The sequence below is a fragment of the Cervus elaphus genome, chromosome 31, assembly GCF_910594005.1.
Source record: "Cervus elaphus chromosome 31, mCerEla1.1, whole genome shotgun sequence".
Lineage (NCBI taxonomy): Eukaryota > Metazoa > Chordata > Mammalia > Artiodactyla > Cervidae > Cervus > Cervus elaphus.
Window position 1 is genome coordinate 53,623,846 of NC_057845.1, and position 13,071 is coordinate 53,636,916.

A 13,071-nucleotide genomic window follows, 5' to 3' on the forward strand; every position below is an offset into this window, starting at 1 on the left:
TAACATCTGTCAAATGAACAGGGTCCCTTTGACCTGCCCTTTCTCACCATTCACTCTCCTGAGGTATGCACGTGTGTGTGCATATACACACACATTCAAACTTGTGCACTAAGAGGTTTCTTTTGCTTTTGCCTATTCTTCGGCTTTTCGTGTTTAGTTTAGGACTGAGGACAATAGGTAAGCACAGTAATTAGGCCCAGCGTTCCTACCAGGGACAATTTCATTGGATTATATCACTCTTAAATATAAAGAGTGATATATTTGGAAGAATTTTGTTCAGAATGTCCATTAAAAGCAAGGTTCATTTGCATTTTATTATTTAAAAGACCTGCAAACAGGTAAAGGCCAGCATTTTTACTACACTTGATCTTAGCCAAAAGGCCGAGAAGTGATAAGGCCAGCATTTTTACAATCCACATATCATAATAAAAAAGAGTGGAAAGAATTCTTTAAGTGTAACACAACCTAACTGGAGAATTGTAGTTAAAAATGCTTGAATGACCATATTTGAAACATACACATCTTGACAGACATCTTTGACATTTGTTGACTGTGTTAAGCCAGGCCTGGGCAGGTCTTAGTGATAGAAGCCGGGACCTGGAACCAGACCTGCCGCCAGGGAGGACGTCCAGCTGCAGGCGCTGGGAAGCTGTCCATTCTGGCAGGCAGAACACAGGAGCTGAAGGATACGGTGATACATAAGAGCTGCTAATGCAGCCAGGACCCTAGAATCAGGAGGCAGCCACGAAACAATGGAAACCCACTCAATGTGGAACCCCAGCGTGGTGCCATGGAATGCAGAAGCAAGAAGTGCCCCAGCATTCAGGCAGGCAGCCCTGGAGAGCCTCCTCTGAGAGTGTGGAGCCTCAGTCAGCGTGTGGTGCAGGGCTGGACCCTGGGGCTCAGGAAGGCGAGGGGTGCAAGAGTAAGGCTGAGTCATGTGTCCCCAGAGGACATGGGCTCACCTGTCAAACTCCTAAGACGGGACCTCCATCCTTGGTCATGAGCAAAAACCCGGCACAAAAACTAGAGTGCAAGATAGATCCTGAATCCAAGGAACAAGAGACAAGGCTGGTTCTACAAATATGGCAAAAACCAAAGGTAGACTAGAAGCCAAACGTGATGATGAGGAACAAAATTGTTGAAAGTTCCTTAAATGCCTCCTCTCGCAGATCAAGTCTGGCCACGGTGAGCTTAGAAGGCTTAGTCATGGTGGGAAGAGGATGGCAGAAACTGGAACATAGACAGGAAGGACTTGACAATAACCAGCTCAGAAAAACCAGGCCCACAGTTCTGAGATTATAATCAATATAATTACCCTGAAACTTCTAGACAAGTAGCAGCACTTTTATTTACAAATCACAGTAAACCACACACACACACACACACACACACACACAAATGAGGAAAGTCCAAGTGAGTTTGCTTCAGTGAACTTGACCTATAGTAAAATGATTGGCTTTTTAAATTTAGGGGCAGCTGCCCTGCTGGCAGAAAACAGAAAAGCTTATTTTTTCCTCTTTTCCCTCCTTTTCATTAGTATGTGAATTTAATCTATAAGAATCAAGGACCTTTTGAATTTCTTCTCATCTCTGAGACACAAAGACTTTTCTGTCCTTGTCCTCCCTCTAAAGAACAATAAAGAGATTTTTCAGGTCTTGGCCATTCTTTTGAGAGAAACAGATTCTGACGGCCCTAAAGCATTAAACTCTGATAATAAAAAGCAATATAAATATTATTTATGTATGTAGCACATCACTACAATCTCCTGCCTCCTACAAAATGACACACACACACACAGAGATGTCTGTCACATCCACGGCCCAATTCATTGAGAAGAAGAATGACCGCAAGCCATCCTTGGAAGTCAATAATCTCCTTTTTCAGGTGTGAACATTTGTGAAATGAGGAAAGAGTAGTTTCATAAGCAAAGTGTACCCTATTTCGACTGTGGCAGCCTATCTCCTAACAGTGCAAGGACCACTGGCAGCCTGGACCACTAGACGCTGCAGATGCAGCCTAGCGACCGCTGGCTAAGGCCCCCATGGTCCATGTCAGCACGTCCTAATGAGCGAGGGAGCTTCAGCTAAATAGGTATTCACAAGCAACTGCCCCTGGCATGCTCCAAAACCTGATAATTAACAGCTGTGTGCTGCAATTAACTTTTATTTATGCCTTAGATATACAGGCAAGATATTAGTTCTTGGTTATGACAGATTCATACTTCACGTCGAGTCTCAAAGCTGCAATAAGAAAACAACATCAATTTTGTTTATTGTTTTGATTTTCCTAATACAACTGCTCTGCCATTTGTATCTCAAAACACCATGTTGCCTTGTGTTCAGCAAGTAAATTCCGGAGTCCATGCAAAGGACCATGAGGGAAAAGTTGGCAAAGACATCCAAGGCTTTCCCCAGGCATTCGGGAACCCTTAGAGGGCGCCAGAAGGGACAATCTAAATTAAGGCGGTGACGCTGAGGCCTCAGCAATCTTAATTCACCTCTGTGGCTCCTAAGGGCATGTTATTTCATTCAGCAATTGTTAATTGAACGTCCACTATGCACATGGGACTTGGCAAACTGCAAATGAAGACGCTGGATAGTATCTTTCCAAATCCTTTCCAGTTCTGTGATTTCACAAGTGAATAAATCTAGAAAACACACAGATCTGGACCTCATGGAGTTTACCATTCTGAATATGAAATCAGATCACACTAACATAATGCAAGGCAGGATCAAGAAGCACAAAATATAAGAGGCAAGCATTAGAAGACTGTAGAGCAGAGAGTGCTGTGAACGGCAGGTTGTCTCAATGGCAAACCCCAGCATGCATCAGGGTTTCTTAAAACACATCAGTGGACCCCACTACCAGAGTTTCTAACTCAGCACAACTGAGATGGGGCCACCAAATGAACATTTTTCACAACTTTCCAGGTAATGCTGATGTCGCCAATTCAAAAGCCACATCTTGAGGTCCAATGCTCCATGGGTTTACTGCACAGAGGGAAAACATGATGGAAGCAGTGTTTGGGGGAAAGTTAATTTAGAAAATGTTGGGAGGATCAACCAGAACGAGGCTGACAGATTTATAGCCAGGCCCAGGAAAGGCAGTGGTCCAGATCAGAGGACTTGGATTTCAAACAACTGACCTAACTAGCACAGAATTGACTTAACTAGCAATTAAGTTGGCTATTTGCTGACTGTAGTTCACAAGGGTTCCTACAGGATGGAACCTTAAATGGTCAATTTAGCAATGCTCTGTCCAAATCTCTCTAGGGATAAATAATCCCTTGGAAATCACATCTAGCCTTAACATGGAGATGTCCAGATTGTCCAGATATGAGCACTTCAGAGGTCCTGATTCATCTTTCTCTCAAGGTTCTCACAGTACTTCCATTTCCAGCATGAGTCACTAGTTTGGGTCAAGTTTCTGACTCTCTAGGCTCCACTGAAGTCAGTATTTATCACTGGGCACTTCAATTAGAAACTCATTCCTCTGTTGCCACCAAGAGACAAAGTGGTTTTTCTCTTGAACTCCAGCTTTGGGAAGGCAGATCCTCCAATGCTGTCTCTCATAGTGAGTCATTTGGATCCTCACACATCCCAGCCAGTAATTTAAGACTTAAGAATCTCTGCAGCTTTACTACGTGGAGAGGAATTTTGGAACACAAGTTACATGCCCGTCAGCAAGTTGCAAGTATGTAGTGGTTGCTGAGCTGTCTGTCTTCTCTAGCTTGCCTTCAAAGGATCGTCCCTGCTTTACTGTTTCAGGCCAGGCAGCCAAGGCCTCTGAGCACCCAGCGCACACCATCCACCTCTTTCCTCAGTCTCCCCGGAACAAATGTCCCAAGAGCTCTAGCTACTTTCCTCCTATTTGCCCTTCCTCACACCCCAAGCCCAAAGGTCATTCCAAAGCTCTGTCACGAGGTTACAGAGTTTAAGTCCAATAACAGAGGAGTTTATCTGAAGGCACACTGGGCCTCTTGTTCCCAAGGCCTGGCCCCTCCTCGCGTTGCTCACCTGTTCTGGTAATTCAGTATATGCCAAAGTCCCTGTCTCTATTTCTGGCGGAAATGGGACCTACTGACACAGATATTTGTCACTTTGTCAGCCCAGGCCCCGTCCCAACCCTTTCTCAAACATTTCAGAGTGAATTTACAGCTCTCTGTAATCCACCCTGTCCCTTCCCCGCCCCCCCCCCCCAAAAAAAGCAACAAGCCAGAGAGCTTTAATAATGGTCTTTGCTCTTCATTGTCCAAAGTACAAAGCCTCCACAGTCGGGTAACAACAAGGGAGAGATTCCAGCAGGAATCCCTAGCCCCCCTCTACCAACTCCTCCCCAATTTGTCCGTATCCTGACAGAGACTACTCAGCCCACTTTGCCAGGTCCCTTAGGGTTTGTCTGTCCTTTATGCAGGCACCTTCCCCAGGGAGAAGGGAAGGGAGCTCTGTTCTATATCCTGGTCTCCTGGCATAAGGGCTTATTTTTACCTTGTTCTGCTGGTACTTACCAAACATCAAGCCTTAGGCCAGATGCTGAGGATCCAGAAATGAATTAAGAACAGACAGAAAAATATCATTCCTACTTTCATAGAGCTTTCAGTCTAGTGGTCAGTACCACTGCTCTGACTTCCTAAATTTGGATAAAAGACCAGAAAACGAGTGTGGAAGTGAGAATCATAATACTATTTGGAAATAAGTTAGATTTAAAAAAAAAATAATCAATGTGTACCTCAATGTGTAGGAAGTCTGCTTGAAAATTACTTTTAAAAAATAAAAGGATTTACACCTGTTGCCGTCTGTCTGATGGCCCAGAGAACCGTTTCTAAAGACTTTGTCACGGTTAATGCAATCGCCCTGATTGTTGCCCCAGGTGCCTTTCCCTCATTGAACTCTGTCACTAAAAGAGGCTCCTACATGTCAGATGAAACTAAATGGAAAGAAGAATAAAAGAAGGTCCTTTCCCCACCTTCCGGAGTTGGCACTAAAAAAAAAAAAAAAAAGGATTTCATAAAATTTTGTTTCTAACACAAACATCAACTTTTCACCTAGCAGCAAAATTAAAGAACATTGCTTTCTTTCACTTTCCTGCTAACAGGTTTCTGATTATAAAAGTAATACATGCATGCAGTAGAAAATTTAGAAAATACAAGGAAGTATAACAAAGAAGAAAACACCTGTAATCTCATTGACTAGAACTAATTACTTTTATATTTTGGTTTATTTCCCTCCAGTGCTCTTTATTTTTCTCTTTACTCTCAGACAAAAGAAACATGTCCTTATGTAATTAAATATTATTTGAAAACATCAGCAAGGCTAATCTTTATGTTTATAAAGAGGCTATTTCTCCCATGAATCTAAGTCCCAATCGTTTGCAAGAGAGAGAGACCTACTTCTCTTTTACTCTAAACTTGACCTTACGATCACATCAAAAGGAAAAGAAAAAGAGGAAAGCATTGATAACAAAGTCTCTGGAATGAACTGAGGAATAAAACACAGCTGCAACTGCACTTTCCTCCCTGAAAAGAATTCCAATAAACTCAAGAGAGGTAGGGGTGGTGCCCAATTCTCTGCAGACCTAACAGGTAAGCCTTTAAGATTTTGTAGTTGTCCAGTCTCCTGGCTATTGACCCTCATTTTAGAAGCATGAAAGTTGTTTTTTAGAGTAAAATTCAGAATTCTACTTTGCAAATTCAAGGTAACCTGACTTGGCAAAACACTATGTTAAAAAAAAAAAGTCAGGCATTTGTATTAAATTGACATGAAATTGATATGAGCCGATATGTGTTTTTCCATAAAAGCAAGAGAAAAAGACTTTAAAAACCTAATAACTTTCATATGAAGTTTTCAGGTAACCAACATTTTATCTCTTTTTTTAATTTTAAAATATATCTTAACATTTAAATTACTATTATTTTAACACAGCTACATAGCTATGTTGATTTGGTCATAAAAGTAGCACATAATCATTCAAATTCTTTCTTTTATAATTTATCCTCTAAACAACCCTAGGAGGTGAGTGGATAGACAGAGGAAGATTGCTATCCCAGTTTCAGAGATCAGTCTTCCAGCATCTGGATACACTAAATGACTCATATAAGGTCATGTAAAAAGTCAAAGAATTGGTGAACTGGCATTTGAAACTTTTAAGTGCATCATTCTTTTCAGATAAGGGCATTTTTTAATAGAAATATGGTTTGTTTGTACTCTGTCCTACTCAGAAACATAGCATTCTATCCAGTTCTGTCACAAAACACATTTTAAGAAGAAAATAGGTAGTCTCAGGTTGGATGCAGAAGAGGATGACTCAGATTGTGAGACCTGTAGAAGCCATGTTCTATGACCCATAATGGATGAAGGAACTTAGTATATTCAGCTTAGAAAGAGACGATCAAGAAGATATAAGAGAGTTCTTTTCATGTTTAAAAAGTCAGCCAAATGGATGAGTAAGTAGGTTTTTTCTATGTTGCTCCAAATAGCAGGCAAGAACAACAGACAGAACTTCAAAAGAAACAGATTCCAACACAGTAAGAAATCTGGTTTTTGAACCAATGAAACTGTTCAACGGTGGAGAAAACTGCCCTCCCTGTAAGTTGAGAACTCCTGTTTGCTGAAGGCATTGAAGGAAAAGTTGCCAGACATGCTGTGATGGCTTTCTTGCTTCTCTATCTTGAGCCTGTTTTTTCTTTGTTTTTCCTGGCTCACCAATACGACATATAGTGCACAGAGTATGACAGAGCAGCAGCTTCTATGAGCCAGGTATCTCCAAATGGTGTTTCCCAGATGATAAGAGTCTCCTGGAGTGACTGGTGGCCCCCGCTGAATCAGTAGGTGCAGAGGCCTCAGAGGATGAGCCTGGGAAACTTTTGGTTTTACAAGTGCCCCCAGGTGCTTTTTATCATCATGGAAGTTTGAGAAACACTTTCAAAGCATTATTTTATCCATTTAATTATCTGCCCAATCCTAGGGGGCATAAGAGAAACTAAGGTTCAGAGTTACTTAACAATGCACCCAAGTTTCATAGCTCTGAAGTGGTAGAGTACTCGGGATATGCACTTGGGGTGTTCTGCCTGGCCCTGAGCCCATTCTTACCCTCCATGAGAGTCTGAAATAAAGACAGGAAGCAAGGAAATGGGTACTTTGAAGGGAGTCTCATTATGCACATTTTGGATTTTTTGATAAAAAAATATCTTTTTGGATAAAGAGCCTCTTGATGAAAGTGAAAGAGGAGAGTGAAAAATTTGTCTTAAAGCTCAACATTCAGAAAACTAAGATCATGGCATCTGGTCCCATCACTTCATGGCAAATAGATGGGGAAACAGTAGAAACAGTGGCTGACTTTATTTTTCTGGGCTCCAAAATCACTGCAGATGGTGATTGCAGCCATGAAATTAAAAGATGCATACTCCTTGGAAGGAAAGTTATGACCAAACTAGACAGCATATTAAAAAGCAGAGACATTACTTTGCCAACAAAGGTCTGTCTAGTCAAGGCTGTGGTTTTTCCAGTAGTCATGTATGGATGTAAGAGTTGGACTATAAAGAAAGCTGAGTGCTGAAGAATTGATGCTTTTGAACTGTGGTGTTGGAGAAGACTCTTGAGAGTCCCTTGGACTGCAAGGAGATCCAACTAGTCCATCCTAAAGGAAATCAGACCTAAAGGTTCATTGGAAGGACTGATGCTGAAGCTGAAACTCCAATACTTTGGCCACCTGATGGCAAGAGCTGACTCATTTGAAAAGACCCTGATGCTGGGAAAGATTGAGGGCAGGAGGAGAAGGGAACGATAGAGGATGAGATGGTTGGATGGCATCACCGACTCGATGGACATGAGTTTGAGTAAACTCCGGGAGTTGGTGATAGACAGGGAGGCCTGGTGTGGTACGGTTCATGGGGTCGCAAAGAGTCGGACACAACTGAGCAACTGAACTGAACTGAACTGAAGTCACAAGTCCTTTGTGTGAATGGTAAAACGTGGAGGCATATAATTGGTAGTATTCCAATTTAGGCAGGCATTATATTGAAATTCACGTTTTTTCTTTCATGAATAATTGTGCAAACGGTGTACAAACCAAATAAATAATTTCAACATGATTACAAAGAAAACAACATTTTAATGCACTTAGCAGAAGCAATTTACATGCATACAATTAATGTGCTAATTTCAGTGGTCTTTAGCTATTCATTAAAACAGGCCTGGCAGGTCTGGTACTTGGCATCACTTTGTTAGTCATTTCCTGCTATTACTTTATGTACTCAGAAGTAATCAGCCATCTATAATTTAAGACTTTTCACTAATTAAATAGCCCTTTCTCTAATTATGTCCAAATTAGAGAGGTTAGTATGTGGATAAATGTTTGTATTGCGTACATGTATTCAGAGATGGTGATTTCTCTGTATGTGGCAACAAAAAGCAATATGTGATCTATAGTCTTTAACATAGAGTAGAGGGAAATGTTAGACTCCATATGAAAGACTTTTGACTTAAATCTAAACAACAGGGGCAAAGTATTCTCTTTGAGATGGGCTTTATGTTCAACCTTGTAAGCCTAGCAAAGTCTGGGTTTGTTGACTTTCAGGGATCATCTGTTTTTTCCGTCCTTTGCCCAGGAGATGAAATGGAATGAGGATTCAGGGAGAAAAGGAGTTAAAGGTTGTGTTTGCAGGAATGTGTTTGCTGACATTGATCAATGTGTAATTTTGTGATTGGGGTTTATTCACAAAGAGGTTTCAAAAAACAGATCAATAATAAAGCAATGGTGAAAATGCCAAAGAAAGGATGATTAATGAAAAATATGGTGGAGGTGCAACCTGCCGTTCTGTATGAACATTTCTTCTTTCGGGCACCCTATAAATAAATATGCATCAGATGGAAAGAGAACACTCCCTTGGAACATCGTTAGCACCAGGCAGAATCTCATCAGAGCCCATGCTTCAAAGAGCAGCTCCTCATGTCCATAGAAGCAAGTTTAAATTCTCTTGTGTAAAGGCTCTGTAAGCAGTTTCACTTTTGCATTATGCATGATTCTGACATCTTGTAACATGAGCAGTGTTCTAATAGTAATTTCCAATTTTATTTCCTATGTTACATTTTAACGATGCTATTTAGGTTAGCATCTTACTTTGGCCTCATAACATCTTGTTACATTTTCTCATATAGCATTTAATTTTGGTATCCATACTGTAAACGAGTAATGTATAGACAAGGATTTAGTGTGGCCTTTAAAGAATTCGTTGCTTTTAAAATCAGTCCTTTGTTTCATCATTTTCATTTAAGAGGTAATGCTGAATGTTAGGCAGGATCCCAGCACCTTCCACCAGGGAACTGATAATGAGTAATAATGAGGGAATAAAAGGGTAATAACGAGTAATAGTAAAAGGGATCACCAAAGTCTCAGACAACCACACATGACAGGAGGTTGTGTACCTTTCCGAGGGTGAGAACACTCAAGTTCTGAAATATAGAACTCCAGGAAGGGTCAGCCCTGGGTAATCTTGTGAAGAAGCCAAAAACCTCACTCTTGTCCTTCTTGTATCTCCCTCTTCATCCTTTTTTCCACAGAAGCATGGACTTTTCTCCCTCTTGAGCTTTGCCCTTAAAAAAAAAGGATTTGAAACCAGTCTTCAGCACCTAGATGATACCATGTGAGGGAATATCCTCTCCACATTACACGTGTATCTAAGTCATATTTATTATTTTGCTTTGTCAGTCCCCTTTTTATATTATTCCATCAGGCCATAAATAAGCCAGGGTGGTATATGAACAGCAAATGTGAAACCAGTTTTCTTTCCAGATCTCATTTGTAAATGGTCCAGAGAGGCTAAGTCTACACCACATGAAAGGTAAAACTAGATGCTTTCCACTAACCTGTTAATTTGATTGGGAAATGCAATGATTCTTCTTACTTTTATTAGTCACTTTAAGCATCTTCACTGGCAACCCAGTGACTACCAAGTACTGTCCTCTCCGTGAACCATAACAGACACAAATAAGAAAATTATGTTTATGTGTCGTATGTTATAGATGTGATACACTGTATAAAAACCAACTCTTACAGGCCAGTTGCTTTACATACATTATCTCATTCAAGAGCTCTGCGTACGCAAGTGCCCTGAGCAGCTCAGTCCAGATGAGAGGACAGAAGTCAGGGCTGAACTCCAGCCCAGGTTCTCCCTGCCAAACTTAGGAAGACACATGGACAATATTACCACCCTTTTTCTAATTCACCTAAAGTCACTGTAGGTGCTAGAGTCTGCCAGATCTCATCTCATACTCAAAACAACTCCATTAAAAATGTGCTTATAACTGAAGAACACAAGAGTTAGAGGGGTTAAGCAACTAGCTTCAAGCCCCACAACTACTGAGACACATTGGAACTTGAGATGAGACATTTATATACCTGCCTTTAAATACCACGTGCTTGTGCTTAGCTGTCAGTCATGTCTGAGCAAACGCACGGGCTGTAGCCAACCAGGCTCCTCTGTCGGTGGAATTCTCCAGGCAAGAATACGGGAAAGGGTAGCCATTCCTTTCTCCAGAGTATCTTCCAAACCCAGCGATTGATCCCAGGTATCCTGTACTGCAGGCAGATTCTTCACCATCTGAGCCACCTAACAAGCCCTTAAATACCATGCTTCCTTCCAAAAAAGGGAAAGCGGGCTGAAGCTCACACATTTCCTTCATCAGCATCTGCTTAGCTCAATCATTTGGAGCATGGTCCTTATGAAACTACAAAGCCAGCAGGTCTAGTGAAAGGCAGTGAGCTACACTTTGCTCTAAGTCACGGCTGCACACTTGCTTAGAATGCAAAGCGAGGAGAGGAAGGAGTTGGACAGCATAATTCAGTGGTTCCCAAACTATGGTGGACTTCAAAAGCACCTTGGCAGAGAAGGCAATGGCACCCCACTCGGGTACTCTTGCCTGGAGAATCCCATGGACGGAGGAGCCTAGTAGGCTGCAGTCCATGGGGTCGCGAAGAGTCAGACACGACTGAGCAACTTCACTTTCACTTTTCACTTTCATGCATTGGAGAAGGAAATAGCAACCCACTCCAGTGTTCTTGCCTGGAGAATCCCAGGGATGGGGGGCCTGGTGGGCTGCCGTCTATGAGGTCGCACAGAGTCGGACACGACTGAAGTGACTTAGCAGCAGCAGCAGCAAAGCACCTTGGAGGGCTTGTTGAACAGAGATGGCTGAACCTCCACCCACAGAGTTTCTGGTTGAGTAGGTCTAAGATTGACCTGAAAATCTGCATTTCTTCCAAGTTTCCAGGTGATGCTGTTCATCTAGGGACTGCACTTGAATAGTGTATAGGATTTATTCATTCAAAAATCTAAAACTATAAGGAAAGGAAAAAGCCACTAGTCTGCAAGTCACAAATATTATCTAAGAACATGAAAACAGAGCAGGTCTTAGGTCTCATTTTTCTTACTGTTCAAATAAAACTGTTTTTAGGATTATAATTATATCTCTAGCTTCCTGCTTATAGCTAAGCTGTTTTCAAGATTGAAATAACAATAAAAGATAAGTTTGCTCAGGATGCCAAACTGACTATAGCTTGGGTGCTTAATATTATTATCTTTGGGAGAAGTGGTATTGGTAGAAATGTTAGAAAATGAATAAAAAATTGGAAGCTTGCCCTACAAGTTGCATATTCATTCTTGTCCCTTTACTCATTTTTCATATGTGGGCAATCACAGTTAATCACAAAGCATTTCTCTCAGGATCATTCCTAAAGTGTGAAATAAATATTCCAATAAAATGTTTAGTAGAGTGTATCCAGTTTCCAATTAAAGAAACATGCTTGCATGGTGTCATGAATTCTTTCCACAAAACATTTCCTTTGTGCAGAAACACTTTATGGTAAATCTGAAAATAACCCTCTTTTGTCAGGATAACTTAAAGCAGTGTCTGGTGAATCCTCCTATTGCCAACTCCCCCACCACACACCCTAAGAAATAGTCTCTACAAAATAACTTGATCTTGTCTGTACATGCAGTCAGCCAGTGAGAAAGGCACTATTAGTCATCTTAATAATCTATACATATCACTCCATAATCAATATGGGTTGTGTACCACTTGAGTGATCACGTAAACCAATTCTGTCAACACACAATGAATGATGACCTAGGGCCACCATCAACTTGTCCACAGGGGACCCAGAATAACCTTGTCCTTACTTTCTTTTTTTTTTTCTCACCCTGCTTCCTTTTGTCCCTTCCATATTTTTAATCCTCCTTTAAAGAATCTCCATTCTTCTACGCCACTAGCAACATGAAATCACACAAACACACACACAATGAGGCAATCCATTCCATTCTCTGAGTGATGGAATGGTAGATTCACGGCATTTAATTAGAGCTAATTTAAGATAGTTTTCTTAGTCTTCAGGACTAAATCCCTTAAGGGAAATAGTGATGCAATTGTTTGATGTCTTTCCCTCAGCTAGCTGGTTTATCTTTGGAGCTCTTAGCTATGTCTGGGGAAAAAAGATCAGACAGGTGGGCTAGTCTTGATTCCCATGGAAGCAGCATTGCCCTGACAGTTTGATCACCATTCTGAAAATCAAGTCTTTCTGGCTCTGAATTACTGACAAATCTGTCTCTGGCTTTAAGGACAGCCTTGCTTGGAGAGCTGTTTTCTTTGATGAGAATGTCAAACTAACACATAATACTGTAACAATGAGGCTTTTTCTCCCTTTATTAAAGCCACAGGTAGAAGGTGGTTATCACGTTTTCATGTGAACTATGACAAATAAGAATTTCCTAAGAATTTTTTAAAGGGACAAACTACTGAGAAATTTTTGATTATAAATATTGTAATTGTGCTCATCTGACAGGGATCTAAAAATTCAATATATCATACAAGAAAACCTCATTACAAGGCTAGGATATATTCTTGTATATGACAGATCAAAGCTGGAATGGTCATTGACTTGAGTACAGGATTTTTAAAAACTCAGATTTGCCTTTCTCTCAAGTTGCCTTCTCAAGGGGCTTTTTAGCTCCTCAATTCTGAAATAACAATAATAAGAATAAAAAATAATAGTGCAGAGGGATGCTTGGTGGGGGCA

General features: G+C 40.9%; 1 pseudogene; it reads right to left on the minus strand.

Moving 5' to 3' along the window:
- Positions 1 to 222: 222 nt before the first annotated feature.
- LOC122687628 lies at positions 223 to 393 on the minus strand (annotated as a pseudogene).
- Between the last annotated feature and the right edge of the window lie 12,678 nt (positions 394 to 13,071).